The 14846-nt window shown below is 44.2% G+C and overlaps 2 protein-coding genes across 11 annotated transcripts in view; one reads left to right on the top strand and one right to left on the bottom strand.

Annotated features, from left to right (window-relative positions):
* The window catches only part of N4BP2L2 (NEDD4 binding protein 2 like 2), a 667270-nt gene that overhangs the window by 106462 nt on the left and 545962 nt on the right, over positions 1 to 14846 (bottom strand). The window lies entirely within an intron of this gene.
* Positions 1 to 14846, top strand: part of FRY (FRY microtubule binding protein) — a 402818-nt gene that overhangs the window by 98484 nt on the left and 289488 nt on the right. The gene's annotated exons all lie outside the window — the stretch shown is intronic.

Raw genomic sequence — 14846 nt, 5'->3', positions numbered from 1 at the left:
AGTCCACACCATCCTCCAGATCATTAATAAAGATATTAAACAAAACCGGCCCCAGGACCGACCCTTGGGGCACTCCACTTGAAACCGGCTGCCAACTAGACATGGAGCCATTGATCACTACCCGTTGAGCCCGACGATCTAGCCAGCTTTCTATCCACCTTACAGTCCATTCATCCAGCCCATACGTCTTTAACTTGCTGGCAAGAATACTGTGGGAGACAGTATCAAAAGCTTTGCTAAAGTCAAGGAATAACACATCCACTGACTCCAAGATCTCTTTCTTGACAGCTAATTTAGACCCCATCATTTTATATATCTAGTTGGGCTTATGCTTTCCAATGTGCATTACTTTGCATTTATCAACATTAAATTTCATCTGCCATTTTGTTGCCCAGTCACCCAGTTTTGAGAGATCCTTTTGTAGCTCTTCACAGTCTGCCTGGGTCTTAACTATTTTTAGTAATTTTGTATCATCTGCAAATTTTGCCAGCTCACTGTTTACCCCTTTTTCCAGATCATTTATGAATATGTTGAATAGGATCGGTCCCAGAACAGACCCCTGGGGACACCACTATTTGCCTCTCTCCATTCTGAAAACTGACCATTTATACCTATCCTTTGTTTCCTATCTTTTAACTAGTTACCAATCCATGAAAGCACCTTGCCTCTTAGCTTATTTTCAGTCTTTGCAAATGCGGGTATTTGCATCTTTCCAAATGTAAGTACTTTCCATTTTGGTTATGCATCAAGGCTTTTCCCTTAATTACTTCTATTTTCAGTTTTGCTAATAGGGACAGAGAGCATATATTTTTCATTTGGACTAATTCATTCAAAGTTGAGAAACCGATTGGGAGTTGAAAATGCAGGAAAGCTTTTCTACTTCCAATTTATGGATAAAAAGCAGATGAGAAAGGATGAAATCTACTACTTCTAAAAACTTGACAAACATGGGACCAGATTTTCAAAGGTATTTGGGCACTCCGAAGATGCAGATAGGTGCTTAGTAAGATATTCAAAAAGTGCCTAAGCTGGTTAGGCACCTAAGCTGCTTAGGAATTTTTGGAAATCCCAGGAGACACCTGTCTGCTGCTTTAGGCACCAAATCACCTTTGAAAATCTGGCTCATGATGATCAGAAACAATCCATCAGTTCATGAACTATGGTTAATTCTTCCTTTGCATTTAAAACTGATTGATTTATAAAACAAAAACTGACATTGCAGTTGCCTCGAGCATTGGTGCACCTTGGTTCCTCCTAGTCTCTGCCTGTGGCATATAATATTTGTCTCCTGAGGACTGTAATACTTGGCTCTAACTTTGGCTGTTGGAGTTAGTGAGCATGGTGGTGGCCTGTGATATTCATGAGGTCAGATTAGATGATCTGGTGGTCCCTTCTGACCTTAAACTCTGTGAAAACATGTTTTTGATAAGCTTACTTTTTTATTTAACTAATAAAAACAATATTAAAATGCTGGTTTTGTCATTTAAATAACTTTGATTTAAATCAATCCATCCTGCTAGGTTGTGAATGATTGCAGGAATTGTACAGTCCCTCAAACCTTTCCCTGTTCTGCAACAGGGCCTGTTGAGCACAAATCGTTGTCTTTGCTTCCACTCAGGATTCAGCAGTTAGTTACCAGCCTGATGGAGCAGCCCTTTGATCATCTAGTTGTTGGCCTTATTGATTAAAAGGCTGAGTTAAGGGTGGAAGTGTGGTTTCTTCTCTTTTCATTAAGCTTTTGCCCCTTCAGTGGATCTGCTCTGAACACTGGCTTCAAGTGGAGGCAGGAATGAAAGTTCTGCTCCCTGTCCCAGTTGTCTGAAAGAAAGCTTGCTCAAGCAACTCAAGGTGAGGCTGGGAGTGGAGGCCGAACTGGACACTTAGGAATGGATCCACTCAGAAGAGCAGCCTAGCAGGGGACAATGGCCAATTGAAGGATGGAACAATGTAGGAAACTGGAGTGGGAGAAGCATCTCTTGGAGAAATGGGGGAGAGATGCCAAAAGATGAGGAACAACACAACCCAGGTTTTTTTGAGGTGATGAGAGCAAAGAATTTCTGGGATGTATGAGGGAGAGAAAAGAACAAATAGAAACAAAGCGTTTAAGGTTGGGGACATACATAGATACTTTTTTTGGCTTTAAGTGTGATGGCATAAATTGGCTCAGACAGACAAAGGTGTTAACATAGCCTTGTCAATGTACAACACTGAACAATTACACAAGGTTTGAGGGTTTAAACCAGAGACCCCAGCCTGCTTAGTTCCAGCGCAAGCACGCCATTACAAATCTTGTTAACCTTTTAGTGAGGATACAGAAAAAGTGTGCCCAGTCTGGTCAGGGCGTCTTTCCGGATCAGTTAAAGCATTTGAAATGGAAAGTATAAGTAAGGCTTTTATTCTAACTATATCCCTTATTCTTTCCCTTTAACTGAGGGAGAGAGTTCGAATTTAGAGAGGGTTTTAAAAGAAAAACAAACAGCCCTGTGTGACAGTCTTTTAGATGGTATTAAAGATGACCATCTGTCTTTTGGGGTGAAAAGAAAAATGAGATGGGCTGGAGCTGTTGCTCTTGTAAAAGTCCAGTCTCGTTTTCTTGAAGACAAAGAAGGACAAACATACACAAAGCGGGAGAGAGAAGAACAGCAAAGATAGCAAATACAGCTTTTGTCTCTGGTGTTCACTTTTATTCGCTGATGGAAAAACACAGGTACAGCACATAGTTTTGTTAACCACTCTGAGATTTGGTGAACTTGTAGTAGCATCAGGTTGTTTAGGGCATTGCTTTTAGTTGCTTCTCTGGTCACAGGCTACGATATTATTGCAAAATATGCAGCCTTGGCTGGCTACACCAAACTCTTATTCAAAACAGAAGGGAAAAGGAGAGAGATGAGAAGAGAAGAAATAAGGTGCGGAAGGCTTAAAGATACAGGGGGTTGGGGTCTTACATCCCAGGTGGTGTTTGGGATTGAGCTGCAGCTGATAGAAGTGGAAATGTCATTTGGGTCCCCCTCTCTGCCCCAGTCTGGTCATGGCATCTTTCAGGATCAAGATGATGAAGGCCCAGCGGTGTCATGGTAGATCCCAGGGTTCAAGGAGGCAGTGGGGGTAGTAGCTATAATGGTGAAGCTTGCTGCTTCCGATCCACTCAACTTCCAGCCAGCTGGCTAACTAAGAGCTTGTCTACACTTTAAATACTACAGTGGCATAGCTGCAGCACTTCAGTATAGACACTGCCTATGTCAATGGGAGGAGTTCTCCCATCAGTATTGGTCAGCCATCTCCCCGAGAGCGGTAGCTAGGTCAACTGAATAATTTTTTGTTGACCTAGCACTGTCTGCATGGTGACTTAGGTCGGCTTCTCTAAATTGCTCAGCAGGGTATGGATTTTTCCGATGTAGCTGGGGTGATCTAATTTTCTAGTGTAGACCAGCCCTAAGTTTAAGAACCCCACAGAAGAGTGATGGGTGGAATAGCCCAACCTCTCATTATTCTGTTCTATTAGGCCTTAGTTTTGACACAACAATTTTGGTCCATTGATTTCTGGTCCCACACTCCTCTTGTTTACTAGACACAGTCTCAACACTGTCCTTGAGTTATATCAGGAGGGCTTTTTGTTTGGACTAACCCAGTCCTTTGTCTCCCTTTTGTACATTTTAACATTTATTATAGGTCACTGGAACAATATATAAACTTTTAACCACTTCCTGGCAATTGAGCTTACCCTGGGAGTAGGCATGTGTGAGGCCCCAATTGTTAAAACAGCTCCTAATCCTGTTAACTATCCCCATTAATTAGATTGGTAGCTGTCAAGGCTGATTCCCCACTCGGGCACTTCAAGTGCAGAAGGTGGGGGCCCATAAGGATTCTAAAAATTAATACTGGCCACTCCAGGCTTGAATTAAACTCCCAAGGTTATAGCTTCTCTCTGACCTTGGATGGGTAGATGCTGTCACCACCCAAATGCAAAAAAACCCACAACCCTTTAAACCCAGGAAGGTGCACTTGGGAATTCCTCCCTGTGGGGTACCCTCAAGCCCTTTCACGCCCTCTCTCCTCCAGGGAAGAGCTGAGAAAGAAAACAAAGGAAGTCAGCTGTTTTCACATAAGAACAGCCATACTGGGTCAGACCAAAGGTCCATCAAGCCTGTCCTCTGACAGTGGCCAAAGGCAGGTGCTCCAAAGGGAATGAACAGACAGGTTATCATCAAGTGATCCATGCCCTGTCACCCAAGCCCAACTTCTGGCAAACAGAGGCTAGGGACACCATTCCTGCCCATCCTGGCTAATAGCCATTGATGGACCTATCTTCCAGGAATCTATCTAGCTCCCTTTTGAACCCCGTTATAGTACTGGACTTCAGAACACCCTCCAGCAAGGAGTTCCAGAGGTTGACAGTGCATTGCGTGAAAAAATACTTTCTTGTGTTTGTTTTAAACCTGCAACCTATTAATTTCATTTGGTGGCCCCTTGTTCTTGTATTATCAGAAGGAGTAAATAACACTTCCTTATTTACTTTCTCTATATCAGTCATGATTTTATAGACTTCTATCATATCCCCCCTTAGGCGCCTCTTTTCCAAGCTGAAAAGTCCCAGTTTTATTAATCTCTCCTCATACAGAAGCCGTTCCATACCTAATCTTTTTTGTTGCCCTTTTCTGAACCTTTTCCAATTCCAATATATCTTTTTTGAGATTGGGCGACCACATCTGCACGCAGTATTTAAGGTGTGGGCATACCATGGATTTATATAGAGGCAATATGATATTTTCTGTCTTATCTATCCCTTTCTTGATGATTCCCAACATTCTGTTTGCTTTTTTGACTGCTGCTGCACCTTGAGTGGATGATTTCAGAGAACTCTCCACAATGACTCCAGGATCTCTTTTTTAGAGTGGTAACAGCTAATTTAGACCCCATCATTGTATATGTATAGTTGGGAGCTATAGTAACCAGCTAATTAAACAACATATGCATGTACCTCTTAGGACACACAAATTTTAATCCTGTTCTTAAAAAAGGTAAATTTTATTAAAAACAAAAAGAAAGTAAATACATCTGGATCGTAGGCTATTGCTAGATTTAAAAAGAGCAAATATAATAATTAAGCATCAAGAATGGTTTTCTTGAAGTCCAGCTTAATGGTTACAAGCAAAAGAAAAGTGTTTGGGGGTTAGTACAGAGAAGTCCACAAGCCATAAAGAAATCAAAGAGATAAACCTAATCGTGTCTTCCTAAACATTTCCTGATCTACTTACATATCTGGGGTTTCAAATGAGTAGTTTCCAGGTATGATTTAATCATTTTTCATACTTGGCGCAAGTTCTTACAGCATAGTCCAGCCCAGTCCCTGCTCTCTGGGAGAACAACCACAGACAGACAAAAGGGGAGTCTTGTTTCAATTTTAAAAAGTTCTAGCCTTCCCATTGGCTCTTTTGGCCAGGTGCCCACTCACTTTCTTTTACCTATGCATGCAGTCAGACTTTTTAATCCTTTACAGGTAAAGCAAGTAGAGAACAATTACCAAGAGGGATTTTATAGCTAACTGGCTGGCTGGGAGTCCATAAAAGGGAGCTACCCCACCCCCCTTCATTTATCACAGTAGCCAAGGGGAACTCAGAAATAAAATTCCTAAATCGTTCTTCAAAGTGTCAGATTCCCTTCACCAGCTCATTTGAAAATGTGTGTATGTTGTGGGGGAAATGGGAGGTGTGCCCCAAAGTCTCATACGGCATTACTGCTTTCTAGATTTCTCTCTGTAACAGGGTGTCAGATTCTAGGACCCCATGCTGTGTTTGTCACTAGTGATGGGAGCTTTCCTGTTTGTTAGGTTGTCCCAAACTCCCACCCCTTGGCCTTGGGATGGAAAACCATAATCATCTTCCCACTATGGCCAAATCTCTTGGCTTGCTTCTGCAACCATTGGGGAGGTAAGAATTTACCCAGGAATAATTACAACATGGAGATAGATCCCAACACTTTATATGATACCTAGTTGGTAAGGCACAGCCGTAGAACTTGGCAAACTCAGAAGCAGGTTGTGGCAAAAAGTTTGTTTTTAAGTTAACAATAAGGGGGAGACACCAAGAAGGGACTAAAGTCCCAGCTGTACAAAGACTTGTGCACATATTTAACTTTACTGTCCTGATTATTCCCATTGGTTTCAAACAGGAGTTTGAAGAACAGCAACTGAGAGGGGACTGAGAGCCCAATTAACCCTCTCCCCATCATCACCCAGAGGGAGCCCCTTCTCTGCTACACCAGTCAGGAGAGAGAACCTTTTGTTAAAACCTCTGGCTGTTCTACTCTAAAATTATATAAGGGGGAAAAATGGGAAAAAATCTTTAACGTCTCTCTATTACTGAGTTTTGTCTTCCCACAAACTACTTTTAAAGGTGAAAAGATACATACTTAAAGATAATTGGAAAGCAATGTTCTGTCCCTTTATATTGTAAAAATGTATGCATGATATTGCAGGCTAGTACAGGGATTATTGTGTAAATGGTTGTGCAAATCTCCACCTCCTGTCTAGCAAGCATCCAAGCATGCCTTTGTGTAATAGGATTTAAAATATTACTAAGTATATCCATTCTGTTGTATCTTATTCACCATTGGTAAAGAATTCTATGGAAAGATCAGGTGTTTTAGTGACATCACATAATCAGAATTTGGGAATAGAGAGAGGAGTTTGAGTAGCCACAGGAGAGTATTTAGGCTGGAGCTGTAAACCCACAATGAGCAGCCACTTTAAGGAAGAAGAATCATTGCACTCAGTGCATATACTGCAAAGACTTAAGGCCTGATTCTCCATTGCCTTGCACCCTGAGGCAGATTAAGATTTATTGGGGCCCTGGGCACAAAGCACATTTGGGTCCCCCCTGCTCCTGGGCCCCACCCCCTGCTGCTCCCCTTTCCCCCAAGGACCCGCCCCCTGATCTGGCTGGTAGGCAGGCCATGGTAAGAGCTGCCCAGGGAACCTCCACCTGCCCTGGGCAGTGCACCCTGGGGGGGCAGGGATGAGGGCCGGGGGCTGCTCTCAGATATCCCAGTCCTTTGCCCAGAGCAGGTGGAGAGTCTGGGGCTCCCCAGAGCTGCCCAGGCTCCCTGGGCGGCTCTTACTACAGCCTAACGTGACCATATGTCCGTTTTGCTGGGACAGTACCCTTTTTAAGTCCTGCCTCAGATGTCCTGACTGGTAAAACTGGGCATTTGTCCCATTTGCTCTTGCGAACTGATCATCAGTTGGCAACAGCAAATGGGACAAATGCCCAGTTTTGCCAAAAAGGGGGTGGGAGGGGAGGCGAGCCATGGGACTTGGGCCGGGCGAGTGGTGGGGCTTGGGCCAGCCCCACCCAGGGGATGAGCGGGGCTTGGGCAAATGGCTTGGTCCACATGCGGGAGGAGGAGAGCTCAGGCCAGTTCTGCATGTGGGAGGGGGGAGAGGGCCTCAGGCCAGTTCTGTGGGGGGCGGGAGAATATGCTTACCCTATGATAGCCTGGCTCCGGCTTTTGGTCTGGCCAGGGGCCGGGGCATCAGAAGGAAGAGGAGGAGCAGGGCAGCAGGACCCTGGGGGAAAGGAGGAGCAGGGGATGGGGTCAGAGTTCTGGCGCTCTTGTGGGGGCCCCCAAATTGAGTGGAGCCCCTGGGCATGAGCCCCGTGGTCCCATGTGGTAATCCACCACTGTAAAACCCTTTGTAGTCAATATGTACAAAGTGGGTCTAAAACTACCCATGGTGCAAGTTTGTGGAGAATTCCGATTTGTTAGCATTTTATGCACATTTTGGACATATGTAAATAACTTCACTGGGGCAATGCAGTGCAGACTCAAACTCATAGCCACTAGACACAGTAGGTAAAATAACACAGGGTGGGTAAGTACATGCCAGGCTTTGCCAGTTGCATAATGAGGAGAAGAAGAAAAAAGCTTCAGGATCCTGTGGTGACTTCTCTTTAGCTGTTCTGAGTTTTGGGAATTCCTTCTTCTCCACCCTGAAACAAGGAAAACAGTCATAAATATTACCCTGCTGTGTAATGAGATCATCATTCTAGATAACCAGATTGTATTGCAAATCTGAAATAGACTTCAGATATTTTAAGCCATACTTGCGCTTTTCGTTTGGAGCATAGCATTTTGAATAAGACCTCCCCATTACTTATCTGGTAATGTCCAAAGGCCCTAATATGCTAGATGCTGTACGTCCACAAAGGCATAGATGGTCCATGCCCAGAAGAATTTACATTATACTTTGAAACAGAACACAACAAATGAGTGTAAGAAACTGTAGGAGCCAAGTAGGAAAGGGAGGATGAGAATAATGGCAATAAGATCAGATAGCTATCTTGTTTAGCTATGTGCACAACTTGATACTTCCAAATAATCTGAAAGTTTTTTTTTTAAATTGTTGATAGATAGATAGATATAATCTGTTCCTACTCACTACTCAACTTCGCTATCATTAGATATCTGATTTCTTGGAACGCTTGCAGCAGAAATGGGTCTTGAGGAGAAGGTAGTAGCCTTTTGGATTAGTTCATGGAGGCCATTTCATGGATAAAGTCAGTGTGGAGGAAAGTGCGTAGATGTTTGGAACAACATGGGAATTGGTATGCTGGATCAGACCCAAGGCCCATCAAGTTCAATAGCCAGTCTCCCTAAGAATAGCCAGTTCCAGAAGTAATAGGAAGGTATAAGACATCCACATTTGGTCTAGCACTGATCTTTAATAGATAAAGACTGGCTCACACCCTGAAGCAGGAGGTTTAATATCCCTTCCAAAAATTTTGATAGCATTAACTATTTGTGAGAGAAACAGACAAATGGACATTTGAGGTTGGTATGATGGATGGAGCAAAGGGGGCAACACAATCAGAGGAATACTTTTGGTGGAGAATACAGTAGCTGGACTTCTAAGGTATTAATGTCCAAATAGGTCAGTCAGAAAGTAAGAAACTTTAATAATTAAGAAAACAAAAAGGAAAGAGTTTTTAAAAAAGAATGAACAAATCAAGTGATGCACAAGAAGAACAAAATGATGTAAAGTTTGGATGCTTCAGAAGTTAACAGTGAGAATTTTGTGATTAAAGAAAAAAGAGTGAAGAAAAGAGAATATGTATTTATGTAAATAGTTTTGATATTCAGAAAAATATTTTCATTAAAAACTGTCACTAAAATTGCCTGAGCCAAGACAGCAGAGGTTTTGCAAAGCTGTGATAGAATCTGAAAACAAGTTCAGAGCCTACTGTATTGACAATTCATGTTCCTGATTAGCCGAGCCATGAGTGAATAGAGCACATTATGTGCAAACATCTGGTGGCAAATTATTCTTTTACAAGAAGAAAATAAAGAGAAACAGGAAAATTATGAAATAGAGGGAGCTGTCATGGTCTAGAGGAGGGGTAGGCAACCTATGGCACATGTGCCAAAGGCGGCACACAAGCTGATTTTCAGTGGCACTCACACTGCCCGGGTCCTGGCCACTGGTCCGGGGGACTCTGCATTTTAATTTAATTTTCAGTGAAGCTTCTTAAACATTTTAAAAACCTTATTTACTTTACATACAACAATAGTTTAGTTATATATTATAGACTTATAGAAAGAGACCTTCTAAAAATGTTAAAATGTATGACTGGCACGCAAAACCTTAAATTAGAGTGAATAAATGAAGACTTGGCACACCACTTCTGAAAGGTTGCCGACTCCTGGTCTAGAGATTAGTGTCCAACTTGTGGCCATTGATGGTGACCGTGTTAAGCAGAAAATGTATGATCAATTCTCAACTGAAAATATATCCCTGAGTCACACCCTGTCAGGGCCGGCTCCAGGCACCAGCCGAGCAAACTCGTGCTTGGGGCGGCAGATTTCAAAGGGTGGCATTCCATCTAATCCTTTTTTCTTTTTTTTTTGGTTTTGTTTTGTTTTGCGCTTCACCGCTTTGGCCGTCCCTGCACGTTTTTTCTTTTTGGTTTACTGCTCCCGCTGCCCTGTAGGGGGCGGAGGAGGGGAGCACCCTGCATCAAGCCTCGTAGGGCAGCCCGCGTCCTTCCCTGCCTGCGTGGAGCCCTCCCAGCAGGCGGCACAGCAGGAGGGGCCGCGTGGCAAGAGCCCTGCTTAAGGAAGCCCCGGCCATCCCCCTTCTCTCTTCTCCCCCCATCCCCCGCTAGCCAGGGTGCGCACTCCGCTGCCCGGGGTCTGCAGGGCCGGGAGTCCCCCTGCACCCATGCTCCCACCACCCCGCAGGTATTTTTTGTTTGTTTTTATTTTTTCTTTTCTTCGCCGCTCCGGCAGGCGGGCCGGTTTGTCGTCCCCCCCGCCCGCCGCTCCGGCCGGGGGCAGGTTTGTCCACCCCCACTTTGCTGCTCCGGCCGGCCGGTTTGTCCCTCCCCCCCCCCCTTTGCTGCTCCAGCCGGGGGCAGGTTTGTTTCCCGGGTCCCCCCCACCCCGTCTTTTGCCGCTCCGGCTGGTTTGTTGTCTCCCCCCCCCCCCTCCGGCTGGGGGCAGGTTTGTTTCCTGCCCCCTCCTTCGCCGCTCCGGCCGGGGGCAGGTTTGTTTTTCTCCTCCCCTCCCCCTCCCCTTTGCTGCTCCGGCCGGTCAGGCGTTTTTTGCTTTGGGCGGCAAAAAAGCCAGAGCCGGCCCTGCACCCTGTGGTTTTTAAATTGAAGTGTTTGAATCAGCCCTGTCACTATGGGTAGGCACTAAGAAGCACCTCCTCCCAACTGCCTTCCACTGCTTCCCCTTGAGCTTCCGGAGCAGCTCTGATATGAATCAGGAGCACTCTGTTCAGCTGCTGTCCCTTTCCTTTAGCAGCTTCCTGATTGGCTACCTCATGCATTATGGGAAGGATGAGAGTAGGCCAGGTCAGGCTGTGGGAGGCCTGGGAGAGCAAGATAAGAGCTCAGTTAGGTCTGTGTGAGTCTATGGGAGCACTCTTGACCTTTGAAAAAGATTAGACATCCCCTGGATTGAAGCATGAGACTGGGAGTCAAAACACCTGTGTTCTCTTTGCTCTGGTGCTGACTCTTGTAACACAGAACCAATAATTTAAGCGGCCTTTCATTGTCGGTACCCATCCTGTCTCTCAATCTGGGCATCCAAAAATCAAGGCACTCAAAACCAGTGGCCATTTCTGAAAATTTTAGCTGTGGGACCTCTTCGTATTCCCAGGCATATTGGGACATTTGTCAAGCGCGCACACACACACACACACAAGTTTGTAACAAAATTAGGAAGGGAAAAATGCTGGTTTACAGGTACATCACAGGCCTGTTCTCACAGGAAGATAACTTGCCGGGAAGCTGAATAGGGTGTAGAGCAGTGAGAGGATACTACTCAAATAGCTCTATGGTTGCTGATCCATGTAGGCTATATAAGCTTTGCATATTTGTGCAGCTACAGAATCTGCACCCTATTTTGAGTGAGGGCTTGCACCTTTTTTGTGTGTTACCCAAACCTACTCTAACTGGTAAAACTGCAGATTTTAAACTAGGTTTGTAGGATGGACTTAGAAATATATATCGTTTGTGGTGGGTCTGGGAGAACAGTAGAAGTTCATCCCTGGTTGACTGATACTACTTGTGACTATCAGTCAGCTAGAAAAAACGTTTGAAGCAGCTACAGATTCCTAAGTGCGTACATCCAGTCTGACAGCTTCAAAACAAGGCACAACCAAGAAAAACAGCATTTGTAACAGTTTGTCTCTTCAGAGCACTGTTCCAACATTAATTAATCTTCCAGGGCACCCCATAGAGATACTGTAGGTCGATTTTATTATTATTTATTAATATCAGCCATATTTTACAGATGAGAAGCTGAGTTACAGATCACTTATGACTTGCCCAAGATGCTCATCAGTTCAGGGTCCAAGCCAAGATTAGAACAAAGGTGTTAAAATAAATACTGTAAAATAATATTCTTATTAAAATACTTTAAATTATTGGTATCCAAATCCCCTAGTCGTCTGATATAGTTTCTTTGAAAGTGAGTAAGCACATCTGCCTTATTACTTACTACACTTCTATTTTCAGTTTATGAGTGTTTAAGCTAATCTCTCTCACCAACAGAAGTTGGTCCAATAAAAGCTATTACCTCAACCACCTTCTCTCTCACTTTCATTAGTCAGCCATCTTTCTTCTGTTTCTTTGCTTATGTTAGGCTTTTTACCACTAAGTGGCAGTATATTGACATAGAATTATAAACAGAAGATAAAATGGTCCAGCAAAACTATAACTGGATTGAGATTACTCTCACCTTAGTTTACAACCTATCAGACTTAAATGCTTTGAGCTTAATGACAATCATTTTGTTTTGTGCATAGGTTCAATATAAATCTATATTTTGAATTTGGATTTTGGCAAGTTGAATTTCTCTTTTACTATGTAGTGATTATGGATGCCTGTATAAGTATACAAATTCGAATGGACTCATTTCAAGTGAGGACACTAATAATACAGTGTGCATACAGCGTGCTTAACACTTAGTTTGACTTCTTTAGTACTATGCACATTTTTGTATTTGGTAAATCTAAATTGGATGCATTTAAAAGGCAAAAAAAGCTCTGCCAAATATTTTAATGTGAGGAAAGTGAAGACTTCGTAATTCATAAAGGCAAAGGTTGCCCATTGAAAATTAATGAAATTCTTGCAGATGGGCGGGGGCTAGGAACATTACACACTGTATTATGAACTCCATTATGTTTGTTTTGTGATATAATAGATTTTTAATCTGTTTTCAAAAACTAATGAAATGAAACAATTCTAAAAAGAATCATAATGTAGCAAAAACAAAAAAAAATTGTCTTCTCCAGTTCTGTTGGTTATAATTTTGAAAAGTGTGTTGTCTTTTAGTTGCCTTTTGTCCTACAGTTTAGTCAAAAAAGTATAAATTTATTATACTGGTTTAGCAGGGTGTATTGCTGTGGAGAAATGGTTAATGTGGGTTAATTTAGTTTGGAAGAAGAGTCTGGAGATCTTCGAAAGTAAATATATGATTCAAAATATAGACAGTTGTTTAATTTCTCTACAACAAAATATATCATTATTGTGCTGTCACACATTCCCATCTCTCCTCTCCTCCAACGGTGCCAGCCTCCATCACTTTCTTGTCCACTTCCCACATGAGCACCTTTATACTTTCTTCCATGCTACTCTTTACTCATAGAATTCCCTCCCCAGATTAATTTGTAAAGCCAGTATGCTGGTTCTTTATCTTCTTGATCTTTCCTCAAGACCCACTTGCACCATGATGTCTGTGATAGTTTACTAACTGATAATACTTATGCTGGTACTTTAAATAAACAAGTAACTTAAGCGTGTGCTTCAATGTTTTGAGGGTCAGGGCTGGAGGGCCCAGATTGATACCTTGCACGATTAAGCCCTAAATCAGACGCCAAGTCCTAGATCAGCCAAACCAGAGTAACAGTTTTATACTACGACAGTGTATTAGACAGTGCATATGTCTGCTGACAAATACAAACACTATGATTTATCAGTGGGGATTGAAACAAGGTAATTAAGGACCAAAAGCACAATCCCCTGCCACCTGTGCTTAAGGAGTCATTCCGTTAGTAGAAATCAAGGATCAGTTTTAATTATTAGTAGCTGCCACTAGGGGGAGATACATTCAAGTACATTAATCCACTGTATTACACATACAAAAACTCACAGATCTAGTTTATACTTAGTTTGCTCCTGTGGTCTGCTTTAGACGTGGTCCTGAGAGATAGGGTGACCATACATTCCGTTTTGGCAGGGACAGTCCCCTTTTTAAGCCCTGTTTCTGACATCCTGACTTTTTTGGCAAAACTGGGGTGCGCCCCCCTGAGGGGCACAGAGGAACATTTGGGGGGGTAAGCGGCAACTTTTGGAGGGGAGATAGGAGCCTGGATGATGTGTCTCCCCTATGCCCTGCCCCTCCAATCAGGGAGTAATGGGATGTCATGTGCTCACTCTGCTGCCCAATCAGTGGGCAGTGCAGTCAGGGCCCTAATTCAAACTCTTCTCCGGTTGGGCCATGGAGCCGTGATTTGTGGGCCCTGGGCCCTATTGGGCAACCCAGCTGGTGAGTGAATGACCAGGTCCCGCAGCATCTGCTTGTGCCAGAGCACCAAACATGGCATGGCTTGCCCCTCAGCCCCTCCTTCCCCCCCCGAGTGGTCCCTGCAGCCCCCACGGCGGCCTCATGTCTTTCCTATCTACCGTCCTTCAGAGCCGGTCCCCAAAACCCTGTACATCCTCCCACTCCAACAGGCTTCTTTTCTTTCCCAGTCTGCCTCCAATAGCTCGCTTCTGCCACATCCCAGCAGGGACACCATTTAAGGAGGGCATCTCCCCCCACCCAAGTTTTGTATCACTGGCTGGGAGCAACTCCCCCACCCTCTGGTCCTCCATCACTTGCTCGCTCCTCTCCCCACTCCCGTCACTGGCTGGGGGTGACCCGCCCCCTGTCATTCACTCCTCTTCCCTCTTCCCTCCCCAGCCAGGAGTTGCCAACCCCCAGTCTGAAATGGCAGCTCTGTATCCCAGCCGTCCCCCACTTCTCCAGGGCTGCTCTCTGGAATCTCCTTGGTCCCTCCCACTACCTGGAGTCTCCTTCCTGCAAATCTGCTATCCCAGCCCCCAAAGGGGCATCATACTGCTAAAATGGATCATAGTCCAATAGCTTCATCTCCTGGCTATGAGCCCAAAAGTACTCACACCCATACACTCACACCCTGCTTTGCTGCCCAGATCCCAGCCCATACCCATTCCTTTTCCCTCTTTCCCCCATCTCTGCTACTTGGATCTGTTGGGGGCATGGAGGAACGTTTGTGGGAGTGCGAGGGACGAGTGGTAACGCCAGGCAGCTCAGGCCAG

The sequence above is a fragment of the Chrysemys picta genome, chromosome 1, assembly GCF_011386835.1.
Source record: "Chrysemys picta bellii isolate R12L10 chromosome 1, ASM1138683v2, whole genome shotgun sequence".
Classification (NCBI taxonomy): domain Eukaryota; kingdom Metazoa; phylum Chordata; order Testudines; family Emydidae; genus Chrysemys; species Chrysemys picta.
Note: the sequence above shows the minus strand (reverse complement) of the source record. Positions and strands in the feature narration are given on the sequence as shown.